The sequence below is a fragment of the Panthera pardus genome, unplaced genomic scaffold (genome assembly GCF_024362965.1).
Source record: "Panthera pardus isolate Hobbes unplaced genomic scaffold, ASM2436296v1 HiC_scaffold_17, whole genome shotgun sequence".
NCBI lineage: Eukaryota > Metazoa > Chordata > Mammalia > Carnivora > Felidae > Panthera > Panthera pardus.
The window spans coordinates 7,390,521-7,412,198 of record NW_026526732.1 but is presented as its reverse complement, the minus strand read 5'-3'; the positions used below and the strand labels follow the sequence as shown (position 1 = coordinate 7,412,198).

The window sequence follows — 21,678 nt, the reverse complement described above, 5'->3', positions numbered from 1 at the left end:
TTACTTCGATATTGGATGACGTGTGCAGAAAAAGAATTAGTACGTTTTAAAAAGTGTTTATTTATTTTGAGAGAGAGAGAAAGAGAGAGCAGGGGAGGGGGAGAGAGAGAGGGAGACAGAGAATCCCAAGCAGGCTCCGTGCTGTTAGCATAGAGCCCAACTTGGGGCTCGATCTCACGAACCACGAGATCGTGACCAGAGCTGAAACCAAGACTTGGACGCTTAACCGACGGAGCCACCCAGGCGCCCCGTGGATTGGCACATTTTTGGATTCAGTACAAGAAACGTGTAGTCTCGGTCTCTATCTAAAATATTTCAACATGTTAATCCAAATAGAATCCCTCCATTTTGGCTCCTATAGCATCTAAACAAATTTTTTGTGTGAGCATTCAAGTCATTTGGTTAACTTGTAATAATTATTTTAATATATTCCCAGAGCTAATTTACATTAAGAAACTACTAAAATTAACTCCTTACTAACTTTAAATATAAAGTAGGTAAGAAATCAAATACCAAAACATGCTCTAACACTCTGATATTACTCTAATAATAATGATAATAATACTCAACAAATTCATAACACTCGTTTTTACACGTTGACTCCCATCATTTCAGTTGCTTGTCATAATAACCTAGAGGAAACGGTGCGGTTTCTAATAAGTTAACAAACTCACAGATGAGCCCTCTGAGTGACAAAGGTCAGGTGCCAAGTTCAGGATGCTTATACTTCTGCAGCAGCATCAGTGCCTCTCAAATGCAAAAATTTGGAAAACCTGAAAGATGGGAACTCAAACCAGAGGTGCTCACACACAAGTTCCTCGCCCATGACACTGTGCTTTGAGCATCAAACTCTGCCCAGCACCATCATGCGTAGCAGGTGGCAGGTTTTCTAGGTGGTGAGCAGGAAGGCAAGAGCTAGTAGGTAGTCATCCTCTTATGGCCCCGGTGCAGGGAGGCGCTTGGATCTAAGACGCCACTTCTGGGGAGTAGAACCCTCCGTCCCACGTTCGAATCCAACGTCCAGCCATTCACTGTCACATTCAAAATACTTACGAAATGTTAAAGTGTTTCAGTCTTAATAAAGACACCAAAAGTAAAGGCAACAAAAGCAAAAATAAACGAGGGGGACTCAGTCAAACTAAAAGGCTTCTGCACAGCAAAGGAAACGTTCAGCGGAATGAAATGGGGTAAAATATTTGCAAATCAGATATCTGATAAGAGGTTAATATCCAAACTGTATATAAGGCTTCTAGAATTCAATAGCAAAAAAACCCAAGAAATCTGAGAAAAAAAAAAACGGGCAGAGGATCAGAACAGACATTTTTCCAAAGAAGGCACGGTAAAAAGGTGCTCCTCATCACGAATCACCAGGAAAACACAAATCAAAGCCACCGTGAGCTATTTACCTCACACTTGGTAGAATGGCTATTGCAAACAGATAAGAGATCCCAAGTGTTGGTGAGGATGTGGAGAAAAGGGAGCCGTGAGCACCGTTGGTGGGGATGTAAACTCGTGCAGCGGCTGTGGTTAGACAGTGTGCCGCCACTTGTAACAACTCAGATACACCTTGGAGGCATTATGCTCAGTGAAATAAGTCCAAGAGAAAGACAAATACCGTATGACGTCACTTGTACGTGGTACCTGAACTTGAACTCGCGGCTACAGGGAATGGACTGACAGTGGCCAGGGGCGGGGTTCGGGAGAGAGGTAAGTCAAAGGGGGTCACAAGGGACAAACTTTCAGTTATCAAATAAATGAATCCTGGGGATGTCATGTCCAGCATGATGACTATAGTTAACAATACTGTATTATATATTTGAAACTTGCTAAGAGAGCAGATCTTAAAAGCTCTTAGGAGAAGAAAAAGAATTGTCTACGTATGGTGATGGATGGTAACTAAACTCGTGGTAATCATTTCTCTGTCTATATATCAAATCATTATGCTGCGCACCTGAAACTAATATAATGTTATATTTCAATAACATCTCAAAAAAGAACGATGTATTCTGAGGTAAATAGCTATGCTTGTACCCAACTTGCAGCATTTAGTGGTTTTTACTGTAATTCGTATGTATGTTTCTGTTGTTTCCAATAGAAAGCGAATTTGTCCAGGGCCGAGATCACGTTGGTATCTTCCTCCCACGACCAGGATCTGCCTGGCACCTGGTAGCCACTCGCGATGTTTTGGCTGAGTAATGAAGGAATGACACTAACACGATAAGCATCCAGGGATAAGGCCCCAAGAAGCCGGTGGGGCACGTGGGGTGCATCCTAATGACGGCCTTGCAGTGAAGCAAATTTCTTTCTGTGAATTAGCTATCCCATTCACAAAGGAGGCCTCCTTTATAACTCAGAGGGTGTCATGTGATTTGTCAATACTTTGTTAGGAGAAAACAGAGTAAGTTTACTGGCTAAGAATAACCACAGGTACTGAGAACTTCCTTTGGCCCCGGGATGATTTAATGATGACTCTGGCTGAGAGTGCAGGGTGATAAAGCTGTGGTCGATGACAGCAGTTGCAAGATTTAGTAAGTAGGTTTGTATCTTAAGTACACATCTTCCAATCAGCTCAGATTCACCTGTGGGCTTAATCCTCAGTGATACCTAGCAAACATCCCCTAACCATATGCTCCAAGATTTTCTTTTTTAAGGTCTGGGAGCTCGTATCTCTAAAGTGATGCTGTAAAATTGTTTGCGGGGGCATATAGATCAGAGAAATACATAGTTCTACTTAGTAAAAACTAATTTCAAAATTCTTTTCAGCAATATGGCTTGCTGTACAATAAATGCAATTCTTCTCAGGTCTATGCACCTAAAAATGATGGATGAAATATGAAAGAAAAATCTTTACTTAATGCATGGCTGATCTGGTGGGAGAATACAGGAAATCCCTGATGGCTAGAATAAGAAAGAGAAATTTTAAAAAGTTAAAAATAAATGGGGGTGTCTAGGTGGCTCAGTCGGTTGAGCATCTGACTTTGGCTCAGGTCATCATCTCGCGGTTCTTGAGTTCAAGCCCCGTGTCAGGCTCTGTGCTGACAGCTCAGAGCCTGGAACCTTCTCTGGATTCTGTGTCTCCCCTCCTCTGCTCATACTCTGTCTCTCAAAAATAAATAAGCATTAAAAAAATTTAAAAAAGAAAGAGAAAATCCTCTTGGGTAAAGGAGGGAGGAATCTGGGGTTTGCTATGGGGCTGTATTCTTTGTCTCAGGGTGCCCAGAGCTGGGTCTTTACAGGCCCCGAGAGTATAGACTGGACAAAACCTGGACCGGAGCAGGGTGGAAAGTGGAATCAAATTTTCCCATTACACACACACAACCTAGACTCCGGAGGGGTGATATCCTCAGCTGATGGGAAAAAAATCTTCCCAGAAGAGAGAATTGGTAAAGAATTAATAAAGCTATGTGCTGGTCTCAGCCTTATGGTGAGGCGGGTTGGGGAGACAAAGTTTGAGAATTCCTAACCACCAAGCCTTACACCCAAGGTTTTGTGAAAAGAATGCATACTACCTGATTACCTGAGAAAAGAACCCAAGCCAAGAAGTTAATTTGAAATACTCAGAATGCTCTGGTAGCATACCCACGAACCTGGCTGAAGCAAAACTATTTTCCATAGAGTACTGCACTTCATTTATTTACTTAAAAATTTTTTAAATGTTTATTTATTTTTGAGAGACAGGGAGACAGAGAAGTAGGGGAGGGACAGAGAGAGAGGGAGACACAGAAACTGAAGCAGGCTCCAGGCTCTGAGCTGTCAGCACAGAGCCTGACGTGGGGCTCGAACCCATCGACTGAGAGATCATGACCTGAGCTGAAGTCGGACGCTTAACTGACTGAGCCACCCAGATGCCCCTAGATTAATGCACTTTAAAAAGCCAAACTTCAAAAAAAAAATCATGCAAATAAAATTCCAAAAAGCCCGAGATCACACAAAAAAGTTGCAACTATAGGAGAAAACAAACTATCATGAGTGAAAGTGACAGAAATATAAAACTGAAGAACCTGACCAACAAAGGTGTGGATACTGGAACAATCAGATACAGAATACAAAATAAATATATTTGATATGCTCAAACACCTAAAGGATAGAAAGTGTGGTAAAGGCATCAGAGACTGTCATGATTAACCAGGCACATTTGGAAAAGACACATACTTCTTTGTTTCGTGCATTTCTTTCTGAACACAAAGAAACTAATGATTAGAATTAGAAACTCACTTGATGAATTACATAGCAAATTAGACACAAATGTGGGGTAACTCGTGAACCGGAAGATACAACTGAAGAAATAACACAGACTGCAGATCAGAGGGCAGTCAGTACAAAACGTGAAAAGTAGAGTGAGAGTGTGGACAGTGAAAAGGTAGAACACTTCTCTAGAGTTCTAGACAGAGAGAAATAGAAGACAGTGTTTGTACACAGAGTGGCAAAGAAAACAGATTATCTACAAAGTAACAGTTATTCTGACAGCTGATTTCTTGACCCCTGGATGCCACAGACAGTAATAGAATGTCCTCAAAGTACTGAGAGAACGTCAGCCTACTTAGAATCTTCTACAGGCAAAATTAATTTTCAAAGCGAACATTAATAAAAATACTTAGAGACGTAAGATACAGAGGATTTCTCACCAACAGACCTTCACTAAAGGAACAGCTACATAGGATAAAGTCCAAAGGAAGAGCTGAATCACAAGAAGGAACTGTGAGCAGGGGCGCCTGGGTGGCTCTGTTGGTTAACCTCCGACTTCAACTCAGGTCATGATCTCACGGTTTGTGGGTTCGAGCCCCGCGTCGGGCTCTGTGCTGACAGCTCAGAGCCTGGAGCCTGCTTCAGGTTCTGTGTCTCTCTCTTTCTCTGCCCCTCTCCCACTTGTGCTCTGTCTCTCTCTGCCTCTCAAAAATAAATAAATGGTTAAAAAAAATTTTTTTAAATAAGGAACTGTGAGCAAAGAAAATGGTCATATGCGGATAAATCAAAGCAAATACTGACTATACAAAACTATCAAAATCATGTTCCATTGGCTGGTTTTAAAAAACCAAGGTAGAACTAAAATGCTAGACAAGAATTGCATGTAAGTAAAAGGATTAAGTGGCTCTAAGGTGCTTATGTTATTTAGGCTGAGAGTCATGGACTTTGTTACACTGATATATGTTTACATTTCTAGTGTAATCATTAAAAGAAAAGAGAGAAAGCACTTGGCTTCTAAACAAGAAAAAAATTAATGGAAACAGCAGACCAACGAAAAGTCAAAGAGAAGGCAAGAAATGGAAGTATAGAAATATAGAAAGATACGGAAAGCATAAAATAAAGTGGCCGAAATGACTGCAAAGACATCTGTACCCACAGTGATGTGAAGTCGACGGTAATCTAGAGAAAGGGTAGGTAAACAATGTCCCACGGGCCACGTCTGGTTTGCCACGGTGCTGTAGGTAACGTTTTATTGGAACAGCCATGTTCATTCATGTACATATTGCCTAGGACTATTGGCAGAATTCCGCTGCAAGCATTTGCAGGATTGAGGACTTGCTTCCTGACCGGCTGTCAACTGGGACTCATTCTCAGCTTCCAGAGGCTGCCTGCATCCCCTGGTTCTTGGCTCCCTTCGTCAACAGTAGCGGTGGATGGAGTCCTTCTCGTGCTCGAATCTCTCCTGCCTCTTCGTCTGCCCCATCTCTCTGACTTCACCTGGGAAAGGTTTCCTTCTTTGGACCCACTGATTATCTAGGAGTCACTCCTTAATCGCGTTTGCAAAGTCCCTTCTGACAAGGCACCATATCCCCAGGGATCAGTGAGTCGGGTATGGGCAACTATCTATGAGGGGCCATTACTTGACCTACCATACTTGCCCCTGGTCTAGAGTGGGCTTCTCAACTTTTCTCTCTTGTGCCATGGTTCCCTTTGGCAGTCTTTGGACTTCTCAGAATGTTCTAATATAAAATTCAGAGGATGCCAGCTATCTTGAAATATGGTTATTAAATAATAAAATAATAGTTTTTGACGTAATGCTGTATGGGTTTTGTTGGGAACACATTAGTTAGCAGGATCCAGGGGTTGATGTAAAATTACCATTATTTTGAAATTGTGATGAGTGTAAGTGATACTTTAGGTTATCTGTAACAACTGTAACGTGATATGAAAACAGATTGCTCCCAAACGTCTGTGTATCCAACATCCCCGGCCCAAGGTCCCTCCAGATAGGGTACTGAGAACTCACACCCGGAGTAACAAAATACTTCTTGTGTCACTATTCGCACGTGAGCCTGAACTGATTTGGATCTGGCAGTCCGCCTGGGATACCTCAGCGGGCTGGGAGGTAGGTAAGGAGGTTTTGATTCATGGGAGAAGAGGGAAAAGGAAAACGCTAGAGCAGCAATTTCTGTTTTCATCTTCTGGCTTTTGCTTTGTCATCATTTCCTTTACAGACTCCGGGTTTTGAAGAGTTTTGTGCATGGAAGAGAGCACATCCCTTCCTTATTTTAAACGTGTGTACAGTTTCTGCAGTATTAGAAATACTGAAAATTTGATTACTTATTCTAGGGACCAGTTAGGATCTGGAGCGTTAGGTTGGCACCGCCTGGGCTGGGCATGGGCTACTGCACAGGAACTTTCCCAAGATGCCGAGGGGGAGAAAAGCCCTAGGCAGACCAGTGGGCGGCACCGATAGGGGAGGTGGGGGTGGGCACAGAGGACAGACTTCTCATATTGATAGGGCGACCATATGGCCTTGTTTGCCTTGTGTATCAGACGTCATTGTATTCTGATGCTCTGACATCTGGGGCCTCACTGACACCCGAGAGATCACCCCTCCCAGGGCTAGCTAATTCCTGGAGATAGATGGGAGCATGCTGCTCATACGCAAACCAGCCAATCCGGAGCCCATACCCCAACTGTCTCCTCTGCTGGGCTCGCACACTCCTGGCCACCGTGTCCTGTCCTCATCACACCCGGGCCAGGTAGGCCCGGGTCCCGAAGGGTGTCGCCTGCCCTCCTCTCGGGATCTGTAATAGACTATCTTTTCCATGGCAGTCATTTCCTAATCTGCTGGGCTTCATATTCCTGAGTAATAAAACCTGTCTTTTAGAACACCTAAGATAAAACCAGTGTATATCTAATGTCCCAGCAAAATTATTAAAATACCCTTCTGTCTCAGAAGTATCCTGGCTTGGATGATAGGTCATTGGGTGTTGTGTTCATTAACAATTAGCAGGTTAGCAAGCAGGTTGTTTTTATATAATGAGAGGTGCCATTTGTTGAGAACCTACTATGTGCGAAACGCACATTGTTTCTATCACCTTTAATCCTTGCAATAACCCCACACGTAATACAGTGCAAATGCTATCCTTATTTTGCAGATGAAGAAAATGAGCCCGGAGAGGTTATATCGCCTCCCCAAGGAGATATAGATGGAAACGTAGACCTAAGTCTGTTTGCTTCCTGAGCGTCCACGTTCCCACCACAGTGTGGTCATTCGGGAGCCAATGCCGAACCACAGGCACATCTGGAGCATGAGGACGGCTTTAGGTGCGAAACACGGGGCGGCAGGGGGGCAAACTGTCACCGACACTGGCCAGTCAGACCTTGCACGACAGTGGGGACGCTTATAAGATTGAGGGGTGAGGCATGGGAAGAAGACGTGATATGGGGGAAGGACGAGCTGCGGGCACATGGCGTGTCCAGTCACTGGCTGGCCAGCCCGGTAGAGAGGCCCAGGAGGCAGCTGAGGGTGTTGGAAGAAAGCCCAGGGACCCACGGTGAGGTGGGGGCGAGAGATCTCAGTGCCCGCTCTTCAGAGAGATGCCTGAAGTTACGTGGATGCCTTAGGGGCACAGGTGAGACGAGATGCCAAGGACACTCGTGGAGATGCCCACGTTCAATGATCTGAGCCAAGAGGAGGAAGCCTGGGGCCGGAGGAATTAGCCAGCACCTTAGCAACAAGGCCAAATGGGGATTGTGTGAAATGTTTTTTAGTTCCGTGCTCGAGGAGTTTCTGATATGCCTGCTGTCTCTTGGGAGAGGTCGCTCTGACTACCTACCTACCGCCGGTTAGGGCCCAGGTGTTTTATAGCCTTGAAAAATTAGAAGTTAACTCCCAGAAAATTGCTAAGGTAGGATTTTTCTTTTTTTCCTTTCTTTCTTTTTCTTTTCTTTTCTTTCTTTCTTTCTTTCTTTCTTTCTTTCTTTCTTTCTTTCTTTCTTTCTTTCTTCTTTCTTTTTTGGTGGCAGAGGTTACTTCCCTCCCTTCCCCCACCCCAGGGCATTAACTAGTTTGTGTATAACTTAGAAACAGCATTTCAACGTCCTTTCCCGATAAGCAATAGGGCATTCCATTCCTCAAATGCTCATGGAGGCAGCTCTCTTTCTCGTCCCTTTGCTGGTTTTTCTGCTGAGTGCATGGAGAAGACTTCACTCGGTGTGGGCTAACACAAAACTGTGTTAGGAGTCATGCCGAGACACCGTGAAGTTGTGGGTTTGCAGTCTGCAGTGAGCAGGTGCAGAGGGAAGGGAAGGGAAGCTGGCTCCTCTGGAATCTTGGAGGCCAGGAGGGAAGGGTTTGGAGAAGAAATGGTGACAGTTTCTATTGCATCAGAAAGAGTGCTCTCTGTGTCAGGGCCTTAATGGTGATCTTTTTTTTTTTTTTTTTTTTAAATGTTTATATTTGTGAGAGAGAGAGAGAGAGAGAGAGAGAGGAAGGGGCAGAGAGAGAGATGGAGACAGAATCCGAAGCAGGCTCCAGGCTCTGAGCTGTCAGCACAGAGCCCAACGCGGGGCTCGAACTCACAAGCTGGGAGGTCATGACCTGAGCCAAAGTCGGATGCCCAACCGACTGAGCCACCCAGGCACCCCGATGGCGATCTTTAAGTTAGCAATTGTAGCCTCCCTAAAAGGCAGGTTTTGTTATCAACTGTCTCTGCTGAAGAAACCACAGCTGCAAGAGACGGCAGAACGTGCCTGAGGCCACGCAGTCTGTGAGCAGCAGAATCGGAATGTAAACCCTGAGCTCTCTGATTTCATACCCTCACGCTCTTGTGACTACAATCAGTAGATGTCACCTGCTACAAAGAGGACTAGGGGACTGGAGGCCGTGACGAGGTCATGGAGTACTTCTACTTGCAACCAACAGGCAAGAGGGAGAAACCTTGGCTTCCCCTGCCACGGCCACGGAGCCCCACTCGCCTGCTTCCTTCAGCACTGCTGTCTGTTCTGCCATCACTGTCTTCTGTCTGGCTCTCCCTTCCACGTGGCCTGTTGAAATGGTGCTCAGAGGGGACAGGGGTGAGGCCCCAGCTGCCGAAGCCGATGCCTTCTCTTTGTCCTTATCACCTCGAAGCATTGCACGGTGCCTTACACTCCTGGGCTTCCTTCCTCCTGGGCAGAACAGAGTCCCCCAGAAGGCCCTTGGGAAGCCCACTCCCGCAGAGCAAAGTTACTCCTTTTGCTTCCTGGCTCACCCGCTGGATCCACAAGGGTGGGTGGGGGGGCAGCCAGAGACTCACCTCACTGCTACAGCTCTAACTGACACTTATTTCTAAGCCACGAAACAGTCCTGGAGCATCCTTCAAGAGGTCCATCTGTGCCCAGGTGACAGTCTGTGTTAGACCTTTGACGGTCAATTCCCGGGGGAAAAGGCTGTTGTTATCAAGCCCTTTTTACTGACCATGAGCCCATCTTGGCTTAGCATCCTTTAGGAGTATCTTTTTTTGTTGTTCATTTATTTCTTTTGGGGGGAGGGGCAGAGAAAAAGAGAGGCAGAGACAGACTCCCAAGCAGGCTCCATGTTATCAGTGCAGAGTCAGACGCAGGGCTCCAACTCACAAACTGTGAGATCATGACCAGAGCTGAAATCAAGAGTGGGATGCTTAACTGACCGAACCACTCAGGCGACCTGGGAAACATATTTTTGAGAAGCTGCATACACTAAGACCAGACTCCCATGTTCCAGGAGTATCTTTAATACAGCTGTTCAAATCCATCTGGAATGATTGTAAGTGGTGGCCAGGTGCCCACTGCTTCAGGGTCACGGAGGGATTTAAAAAAAAAAGATTGTTGAGCTCACACCCTGAAGATTTGGGTTCAGCAGGTTTGGATTTGAATCTTTAAGAACACCGTGGGGAGTTGTGAGGTGTAGGGAGGTTTGAGGACCATCTCCCTCGGTTGGTAGGGTAAGCTTTTTCTCTGTTATGAGTTCAGTTGTCGAGCTACAAAGCAGTGGCTGGTGTTGCTGGGAGGTGAAGGTTTTGTTGTGATTCCGCGTTATGGCTCTACGTGCGATTAGCTGTGTCTCGTATGGGGCATTGCAACAAGTAGGTTAATTGCATAGGCCTGCTTATTGCTTATTGCTTACCCATCATGAGAAGGAATGGTGTGTGTGTGTGTGTGTGTGTGTGTGTGTGTGTGTGAGAAACAGGGGTGGGAGCGGAATGTCTTCTGTCTTACATATTAGATGGCTAAAGACAGCAATTTCCTGCATTTTCCTATATGTCTTCCAAGTTGCATTAGCGAGGTGAAATGTTGGCCTGATACCTGATCTGTGGCTCAAAAGAGGGCGAAGGTTTTTGTTCAAGCAGTGAAAATTTGTAAGTGAATATTTAGAGGTGTCTGTGTCAGAGGTAGTGGTTCAGAGTGGGGCTTTGAAGTTATCATGCCTGAGTTAAGCCCCAGCTGCGTTTTTTTTCTTGCTGTGTAACTGGACAGGTGGCCAAACTCGGTGTCTGCTCGTCCCTAAGTGTGAAGAATGTGGTACCTACCTCACAGGGTTGGTGTGGGCCAGTACAATAAATGGGCAAAGGGCTTAGTACAAGGCCCGGTACCCCTGAATGCTAACTTCCTGCTTCCTCTCATCATGATCGTCATTATTTTGCCATCACTGTCACCACCATCATCATCACCTCCATCACCCTCACCCTCATTATCATCACCATCATCTCTGGCTTATAGAGGTGGGAATATCAGACTATGCGAGTTTGTATAAACTAAAAAGGCTGCGGAAGGTCTGGATTGGCCTTAAGTCTCCTTTGAAAAATACAGGTAAATCAAAGCGTCCTTAGAGAGGTTTTAAAATTTGTGCCGAGGGGGTTGTTGCTAATGTATACGTAAGTTAGAACAACTTGAGAGACTACTGTTCACATGCATTTTCTCTTTCCTGCTTTAGGAAACGTATTTGTTACACCTGTTTAGCCAGCACTTGGAAAAGTAAATCCCAATTCTAAAAGTCAAGAACAAATCTATTTTCCAAAAAGGATTAGATTGTCATTGATCACCGAAAACATAGTTGGTTCAGTTCAGATGGGAATGTTTGCAGGTGAATGCCAGCTTTGAAGCGTCATCACTTTTGTCACCAAAATCGAATGTCCAGGTAACGCCCCTTGCCACCTCGTTACTGACAACTCCCACTTCTGCAGACAGTGGCCCTCCCAACTTTCCCAGAGTCCCCCAGCAAAGTCTAACGGATGTTCTCCTTGACGACCACTTCTTGTGAGCGGCCCGCCCCCTGCTGGTGAGTCAGAATACTGCAGTACCTTTCAGGCACAAGGATGTCAACAAAATTGTTTTTGTTCTCACATTTTACAAACTATTGCTGTCTCTTTGGGGGGAATACATATACACATTATTATTAATATTACACAATTTCAAATTAGAAATAAATAGGTTAGAAGTAATTTCTATATATTTATTATATATCTACAGATACAGATGTAGATTGCACATACACATATATTTGGAAAGAACTCGTTGGAGTACTAATATGTAATAGAGTGTCTGGACGAAGGCTCTATAGGCTACTAGGCTCCACTCTCATCACTAAGTTCTAAATTTCACAGGCCACGCTTTAAAATGAAATTTAAAGAATTTTTTTAATGTTTATTTTTGAGAGGTGGGGAGGGGCAGAGAGAGAGGGAGACCCAGAATCCGAAGCAGGCTCCAGGCTCCGAGCCGTCAGCACAGAGCCCGACGCGGGGCTCGAACCACGTCATGAGATCATGAGATCATGACCTGAGCCGAAGTTGGACGCTTGACTGACGGAGCTGCCCAGGCGCCCCTAACTTGTATTTTTGATAACGAAGATCTCTGGGTCATGGCTGGGTTAGGTAAGTAATTACTAGAATTATCAACATAGATGGGAGTTTGAATACGGGAGCACCACTAATACAAAGAGGAAGCCAGAGCAGAGCACATAGCTTGTGCTCTGTGCAAAGTGAGGCTGTGCTGGTACAAAGCAGACCATTATTTTTCTTAGGGCTGACACAGAGATCTATTCATTCAGGAAGCAAGTGTTGGGTGCCCACGATGTACCAGGCACTGTCCCAGGTACTAGAGATGCCCTAGGAAACACAAGAGATGACAGCAAACCAAAATGTCCCTGTCGTGTGGTGCTTACGTTAGCAGAAGAGTCGTCCTCTTCGGATGCGTTGGCATCACCTGGTCGGCTCCCTGAAACACAGACTGCCACACACCCTCCCCCAAAAGTGCCAACCTCGTCTCTGAAGCAGGTGTGGGGTGGGGCCCGAGAGCTTGGGATTTAACACATTCCTGGGTGACGTTCATGCTGCGGTTCCGTGGACCAGCCTCTGAGAAGCCGCTGGCAGAACGTATGCGCTGCGGTCCGCACAGACAGAATGGATTCAGGGCGTGTGGCCCCAAAGTCCCCCCCCCATCTTATGTAATCCTGTAGGGATGGGGATGGATGCGGAAAGATGACCTCATCCAGCTCGCACTGTGATTTGTCAGGCTCCGAGCTAGGCATCATGCATTCGTTATTTCAAGAAATCTGCCTGGTTTTACAACGTCATATTACACATGAGGGAAGCATGGCTTTGAGAGATTACATGGTTCACTTAATAAATTACTACAACTAATGTCTCAGTCAAGGTTCCCCAGGGAGACAGAATGAATAGGATATGTATATATAATATGTAGCATGTAACATGTAATATGTAATATACGGAGTTATTTTAAGGAATTGGCTCATGGGATTGTTTGAGCTGGTCAGTTCAATACTTGTAGCACAGGCTGGTCGCCTGGGAACTTGGGCAGAGTTTCTGTTACAGTCTTGAGGCAGAATTCCTTCTTATCCGAAAAACCTCAGTCTTTGCTCTGAAGACCCTCAACTGATTGGATGAGGCCCACCTGCGTTTCGGGCATCCCCTTTACGGAAGAAATAAACAAATACCTAGAAATGTGGTCTTGACCAAATCTAAAAATACCTTCACGGCAGCAGCTAGACCAGCGTCTGACCAAGCAGTGGGGCTCCACTGCCCAGCTAAGCGTCACGGTCATGGAAAGTAACCGCAACAGCCTGTCATGGCTGCGACTTTTTCGAGACCAGATCCGTTGGACTACAAAGCCATTTTGCCTTGCCTGGGATTCCTCATGGAACAAGGCCAGGCAGACGAGCGGCACAAGTGGTTCTTACAGAGGAAAAGGACATGAAAACTGGGCAAAGAGACGGAGAACCTGAAGCGTGCTGCCCCCCTTCGTGCTCGCATTTGGCACCTGCTTGGTTTGCGCGGAGGTGATCGGGCAGAGATGAACCATTTTCCCCACGAGGGGTCAACAAGCCTCCTGCGGATGACAACACCTATCTCCCCTCGTTTCTCATCTATCACCGAGTGAAGGATTTACGGGAGCCGGTAGTCAGCTCTCCCGTGGGACCCGTCCTCTGGTCCTCCTGGCCCCGGGGGCCGTGGAGAAAGTGGCAAAGGGTCCTCGTTTCCCGGTCCTTTGCAGGTGGCCACGGGTTCTTGCAAAACACCGTATCCCTTGAGGATGTAGCGCCATCTGGTGGAAGAGAGGGGCTCTGCAGGTGCTTCCCTCTTGCTGGAGAGGAAATCCAGGCGGGCTCGCCTGGGCTTGTTCTCCTGGGTGGAGATAAAATAGTCTCTGGGGTGTGTGGGTCTGTGGGGTGCATGGTGTATGTGGGGCGTGTGGCATATGTGGGATGCGTTGTGTGTGTGGGGGGGTGGGGGCGGCGTGTGGTATATGGGTATGTGGGGGTGTGTGTGGGTGAGTGTGGGGGTGCGAGGTGTGTATGTCGGGAGTCTGATGCATGCGTAGTGTGTTTAGGGGGCTGGGGTGTCGTGCGGTGGATGTGTGTGTGGGATGTGCACGTGGGGGTGTGTGGTGAGTACATGGGATGTGTGCATGTGTGAGTTTCTGTCACACGAGATGCAGACTTGCAAATGAGGGTGAAGAGTTTACATTTGGCCCTTTTCTAGCAAACTGGCCAGGATTCTATCCCAGCCCCTCCCGGATCCAGCACCCTAGAGGTAGCCCCCTGTTCAGGTGAGCCTGCCCTGCTCCCGGAGGTGCTCCAGAGCCTGGGGAAGGTCGGGGACTCCGGGCAGCTGTCTGGCTGGGGCTGGGGTATGAGAGCTCAGGTAGCCTGGAGAATTGTGTCCCCCAGTGTCGACACCAGGCGGGAAGGGACTCTCGGGGGGGGGGGGGGGGCTGGGGCGGCTTCTGGAGAGGAGGGGAGAGGCCCCATGGGAGGGGCTGAGCCCCAGGAAGTGCTGCATCTGGGCTCAGTGTGAGCTCTTCCTACAGTGACAGCCCCAGAGGAGAAGGAAAGAGTCTGGAGGACAGGAGGGTCCTTGGAGAGACAGGGACATGGTCTGTGTGGTAAGGGTCTGCTTCCCAGTCGTGTCAGAGTGTGTGTGTGTGTGTGTGTGTGTGTGTGTGTGTGCGCGCGCATGCAGGTGTGTGCATGCATGCATGGTTGTGTGCATGCATGTGTGGGTGTGTGCGTGCACGCAGGTGTGGGTGTGTGTGCATGTGCTTGTGTGTGCATGCATGTGTGGCTGTGTGTGTGCATGTGCGGGTGTGTGCACGCATGCCTTCATTTGGCCTCTGGTGTTGTCTTTCATTTTCTTTCTCTGTAACGCCTGGTATTTTTAGCATTCAGCCTTAAAAATACCCAAAGCCCAAGTTTGACCATTTTGTAGTACTTTACAGCTTATAAAATGATTCACATACATTCTCATTTCATTATTTATAGCGCAGTAGAGCTTGCTGGCCCCATGTGGCAGATGAGGAAAAAATGCTGTTAGAATTTGGGTGACTTGCCTGGGAATGGAGAAAACCGGAGCCCGTTCTTCAGTGTACCAGCCCCGCTCCCCCAGAGCCTATCTTTCACGTGCTGAGCACTGGGGAAATGGGCTACCGAGGGCTGGGGGAGGGGAAGGCCCCTCCTCAGCAACTTTCCAGGAGTGACACGCTGGGACGCACCTGCATAGACCGCAGATGCATCCCAGCCGTTCGCGTCCGCGAGGCCATTCGCATCCGCGAGGCCATGAGGCTGTACGTCCAGACCCTAGGGCTTCAGGGAGGTGGTGATCCATCAAGCTGTTTTGCCTAAACCAACACGTGATTCCGAACTACACTCCTAAATGACCGGGACCTGCACCTCGGGGAGAGTAAGTTTCATCCGGTTCCCAGTTCTGGGGCGGCACTTGTGCAGAAGTAGTAAATGGCCGAGAGATGTGGGCGATGAGATACAGAGGCAAAATATATCCAGGACTCCAGCCTCTCCAGAGCCTCCTTGTCTCATTCTCCACCACAGGGAGGCCCCCTCCCAGCCCCTGGCTGTAAACCCTAGGGGGCTGGGGTAGGGATCGTGGCTGGGGGGCCAGCGACTGGACACTATTAATCTTGTGGCTTATCCTTGGCTCCCTCCCCCGCATCCGCTCTAAGGCGCTCTATGCATCCGTTCCTTGGCGGGCTGTTCACCTGTGCTCAGACGTCCAAAGTGAGGTCTCTGTCCCTGCACACTCTCTGCTCTTCCTCCAGTGTTTCCTCCTCCAGGTAAGGGCACCACCCTCCGCCCAAGTTAGAAATCCAGGCATTGACCAGAACTGCCGCTTCTCTCGTTGCCAAGGTCCACGGACCCTACCTCAAACACCCCCTCTTTTTCTCCTCAGGGGCTGTTCCTGACAGTGCTTCCCAAGTCCCTCCTGGGTGCAAGTCTCAGGGACTCTTTCCCCGGGAACCTGACCTATGACAGTTGGTACGAGGAGTGGTCCTAGAACACAAATTCTAAAATGGGGGGCGGGGAGGCGGTGGAGGTAGAGACCCACCGGGTGGTGGCCACAAAGGAGGCCTACTGGTGGCAGATGAGCACTGGCCGCTTGGAGGGGGTCCAGAGCTGCAAAGGGCTATGCAAACAGTCTCTGCCACGGAGCCAGGGTATGCAAGGTTTCTGTGGCGGGAAAAGACATCACGCGTTTATTGCAGTCACAGTGATTCACGGTGATGGCATCTAGGGCCCTGCAGCCGAAAGTAATGCACCATTTGGAAAAAAGCTCCCTGGCACACTCCTGACCTGTGGGGCTGGTCTAAGCAGCAATCCTTTCGATAGCAAACGGTCAAGTTCGGTAGTTGTGGCTTTAGTATGGTATGAAACTAGGGGCCTGGACCATTGGGGACGAAAGGGGTGCGAAAGCCTGGCCCCTCTGGGATGCAGAGCAACTCTGAAGGATCGCCCCAGCTCGTCTTTTCCGTCTCAGATTTCATTTCTTCCTGTGACCAATTCCTTGAACGTCTCAGAAGACTAAACGTTACAGCATCCCCAACTTCCCGATTCTGCCTCTCAGCATACGATATTTTAATTGTTAGTTTTTTTATGTCACTAGAGTATAAACTGCCTAAGATTGGGGGGTGCTCTATTTTGTTTAATGCTGTATCCAAAATACCTGTAGTCTTAATGGTACAGAGTAGATTTTATATAAGTATTTACTGGATATCCCTCTTTTTTCTCGTTTTTATTGATTATGAGGAATTAAGACAGCCAAAATAAAATTCCAAGTCACGTAACAGGTGTAACACAAAGGTTGGAGACAAAATTCTACCCTAGATAGATGTGTTTAATTTTTATGGAGTTAGCTCTCAACACTTAAAAATAAGGATATTTAACATAAACACATGAGTTTCAAACTACCGAAAAATTAATCAATTTGGAAAATCTGGTAATGTTGGTCCCCCATTTCTACTTGGCCAAATTGGCTGGAGCCATGTGCTTCCAATTTTGCACAGACCACCCCCCTCCCTCCCCTCCTCCGACATAGGCTAGGTGCAATTGTGTTTGCAGAGAGTTGTTTTAATGTGATTTTTTCTTGCTGTATTTGTTTTAAAGGAAAACTAGAAGAGAAGTAAAATGTGTCTTCATCCTTGTCAACACATGGGAAAGTCCATGAATCTAATCTAATGTATACTACTATGAGTGCCACCTTGGTATAATATTTCACAAGCCAACAATAGCCTACACATATCCCCTTTTCAACATGCAGTGTGACACCAGTTAGAACTATTGATTGTCAACTCTATGACCCTGGGTGTCTCTGTCTCCCTCCCTGTACCTTGCCTATGATCTAAGTATGTGGTATAATGTTGTCAAGAGGCTCGAAATGAGATGGTGTATTTGAAAGTGCTTTGTAGGGGCATCTGGGTGGCTTGGTTGGATCAGTGTCCGACTTCAGCTCAGGTCATGATCTCACCATTCGTGGGTTCTAGCCCCGCATTGGGCTTTGTGCTGATAGCTCAGAGCCCGGAGCCTGCTTCGGACTCTGTGTCTCCCTCTCTCCCTGCCCCTCCCCTGCTTGTGCTCTGTTTCTCTCTCTCTCAAAAATAAATAAACATTAAAACATTTTAAATAAAAAAAGGAAGTGCTTTGTAAATAAGTACTATACGAGTGTACATTATTATTTTTATCCCAGGCAAATTGGAGGTTTATTCTTCTAATTTAGGAGGTAGATGGAGGGAACAGTGTGGTTTGCTGTGGGCAATCTTATTTTCTCTTACAATTCAAAAGATGGCCAGGACAAAAGCCAACCCTGAAGTTACTGCCCATTCTTTTTAAAAATTTTAAATGATTTGTTTTGTTTTATTATATAAAACAAACTTCATTGAGCATTTTAGAGTAAGCTTTTTTCCTGATTTCCTAATTTTTTCCTAATTATGAAAGAAAGTAGCTAGAATTTTTTTGCCTTTGAAAAGACATGAGTGTGTCAGATTTTGCTATGAAAAATATTTTCCATCTGAAAATTTATCTACATAGTGGTTCTCTTTTCAGCTTTATTGAGGTATGATAGAAAAACCAGACTGTAAGATATTTAAAGTATACAACGTGACGATGTGATAGATCATACATTGGGCAAGCATTGTCTGCATTGAGTTAACACATCTATGACCTCACACAGTGCTGTGTGTGTGTGTGTGTGTGTGTGTGTGTGCGCGTATGAGAGAAAGAAAGAGAGAGAGAGAGAGAACATTTTAGTTCTATTCGCTTGGCAAATTTCAACTACAAAATACAGCGCTGTCAATGATAGTCACCAGGTTATACATGAGATCATTAGTCCTTATTCATCTTATAGTTGGAAGTTTGTATCTTATGTTTCCCTGACAATCACTTTTCTACTGTTTCTATGAGTTTGACATTTTTTTTTGATTCCACATACATGTGATACCATGAAGTATTTGTCTTTGTCTGGCTTATTTCACTTAGCATAACGCCCTCCAGTTTCATCCACACTGTTGTCAATGACAGACTTGCCTTCTTTTTTGAAGGCTGAGTAACATTCCACGTATATCCTTTTATCTGTTGACAGACACTTAGCTTGTTTCCATAATCTTGGCTATTGTGAATAGTACTGCTAGGAACACGAGAGTGCAGATATCTCTTTGAGATGTTGACTTTATATCCTTTGAATATATACTCAGAAGTGAAAATGCTGGATCATACAGTGGTCCTCATTTTAATTGCCTGGGGAACCTCTATTCTGCTTTACATGGTGGTTATGCCAGTTTACATTCCCACCGGCAAGGGTTTCCTTTCCTTCACGTCCTCCCTGGCACTTCTTGTGTTCTGTCTTTTTGAGACTAGCCCTCCTAACAGGTGTGCAGTGGTCTCTCGTTGTGGTTTTGATCTGCATTTCCCTGATGATTAATGATGTTGAGCAACTTTTCATGCACTTTTTGGCCATTTGTATGTCTGATTCTGGCATGTTGATTTTATATCCTGCAACTTGGCTGAAATTGTTAGTTCTAACAGCTTTTTGGCACAATCTTTAGGATTTTCTGTATATAGTGTCATGCCATCTGCACATAGAGATGCTACTTCTTCCTTTCCTATTTGGATGCCTTTTATTTATTTTTCTTGGTTAATTGCTCTGGATAGGACTTCCGGTACTAGGCTGAATAAAAGCGATGGGCATCCTTATCATGTCCCTGATCTTAGAAAAAGAACTTTCAGCTTTTCACCATTGCATACGATTAGCTGTGAGTTTGTCATATATGGCCTTTATTATGTTGAAGTCCGTTCTCTCTATACACAGTTCATTGAGAGTTTTTAATCAGGGATGGATGTTAAATTTTGTCGAATGCTTTTTCTGCATCTATTGAGATGATCATATGATATTTATCCTTCGTTGTTAATGTGCCGCATTATATTGATTGGTGGATGTTGAACCATACTTGCATTCCTGGAATAAATCTACTTGACAATAGTGTAGGATCCTTTTAATACATTGTGGAATTGAATTTGCTAATATTTTGTTGAGGATTTATGGATCTGTGCTCATCAGGGATATTGGTCTATAATTTTCTTTTCTTATAATGTCCTTGTCTGGATTTGGCATAGGATAATGCTGACCTTGTAAAATGAATTTGAAAGTATTTCTTTTCTATTTTTTGGAAGTGTTTGAGAATAATTGGTGTTAATTCTTCAAATGTTTGTTAGAAGTTGCCACTGAAGCCATCTGATCTTGGACTTTTGTTTGTTGGGAGGTTTTTGATCACTAATTCAATCTTCTTTCTTGTAATTGGTCTGTTCAGATTTTCTGTTTCTTCATGATTCAGTCTTGGTAGGTTGTATGTTTTTTTCTCCGTTTCTTCTAGATTGTCTGATTTGTTCGTGTATAGTTGTGCATAGTAGTTCCATGATCCTTTGTATTCCTATGGGATCAGTTGTAATGTCTTGTCTCTCTTCTGATTTTATTTGAGAACTTTATTTCTTGCTAATCCTAGTAAAGGCTTGCCAATTTAATTATCTTTTAAAAAACAACCCAGCTTTTAATTTTAATGGTTTTCTATTATCTTTTTAGTCTATATGCCATTTATTTTGATCTTTATTATTTCCTTTTCTCCACTCTCATTGGGTTCAGTTTTTTTTTAATTAAAAAAATTTTTATTATTTATTTTTGAGAGAGAGAGACAGAGTAAGCGAGTGAGCAGGGGAGGGGCAGAGAGAAGGGGAGACAGAATCTGAAGCAGGCTCCAGGCTCTAAGCTGTCAGCTCAGTGGGGCTTGAACTCACGAGCCATGAGATAATGACCTGAGCCAAAGTCAGACTCTAGTTAAGAGCCACCCAGGCACCCCAGGCTTAGTTTGCTTGTACTTTTCTAGCTCCTTAATGTGTAAAGTTAGATTGTTTATTTGAGATTGTTGTTGTTTCTTGATGTAGGCTTTTCATTTCAGCTTGAAGAACTCCCTTTAATATTTTTTCTAAGATTGGTCTCATAGTCATGAACTTCTACAGCTTTTGTTTGTCTGGAAAACTCTACCTCTCTTTCAATTCTTTTTATTTTATTTTAATTTTTTTAAAAGTTTGTTTATGTATGTATGTATGTATGTATGTATGTATTTATGTATTTATGTACTTATTTATTTAGAGAGAACAAGTGGGAGAAGGGCAGTGTAGAGCCCGATGTGGGGCTTGAACTCATAAACTGTGAGATCATGACTTGAGCTGAAATCAAGAGGAGGATGCTTAAATGACTGTGCCACCCAAGCATCTCTCTCCTTCCATTATAAAGGACAACTTTGCTATGTAGAGAATTCTTGGGTGGCAGTTTTTTTCTTTCAGTACTTTGAATATATCACTTCACTCCCTTCTGGCTGGCAGTTTCTGCTGAAAAATCTGCTGACAGTCCTATGGGAATTCCCTTGTACATAACAAGTTGCTTTTCTCTTGCTGCTCTTAAAATTCTCTTCTTGTCTTTAACTTTTGACAATTTAATTACAATGTGTCTCTATGTGGATATCTTTAGATCTTATTTAGTACATTTTGGACTTCTTGGTTTTGGATGTCTGTTTCTTGCCCCAGGTTAGAGAGGTTTTCAGCTATTATTTTTTTGTATAAGCGTTCTGACTCTTTCTCTCTTCTTCTCCTTGGACCCCTATAATTTGGATATTGGTCTCCTTGATAGTGTCCCATAAGTCCTTCATGCTATCTTCATTTTTAAAATTCTTTTTTCTTTTTGCTGCCCTGATTGGATGAGTTCCACTGGCCTGTCTTTGAGCTTACTGACTTTCTTCCACTTCATCTAGCCTGCTGTTGAATCTGTCTAGTGTATTTTTCAGGTCAGTTATTGTATTCTTCAGTTCTGTGACTTCTGTTTGGTACTTTCTTATATTTTATCTCTGTTGGAATTCTGTTTTGTTCATGCTTTGATCTCTTGACCTTGGTGAGCATCTTCATGACTGTTATTTTGAACTCTTTATCAGCTAAATCACTTATCTCTGTTTCACTAAGATTTGTTTCTGGAGATTTACCTTGTTCTTTTGTTTGGAACATATTCCTCCATTTATTTTCCTTGATTCTCTGTGTTGGTTTTTGTGCATTAAACAGCCACCTCTCCCAGTCTTAACAGAGTTCTCATGCAGGAGATGAGCCTCACCAACTAACTCGGCCCA

General features: G+C 45.0%; 1 protein-coding gene across 2 annotated transcripts in view; it reads right to left on the bottom strand.

Moving 5' to 3' along the window:
* PRKN (parkin RBR E3 ubiquitin protein ligase) overlaps window positions 1-21,678 on the bottom strand; it is a 1,337,794-nt gene that overhangs the window by 10,241 nt on the left and 1,305,875 nt on the right. The window lies entirely within an intron of this gene.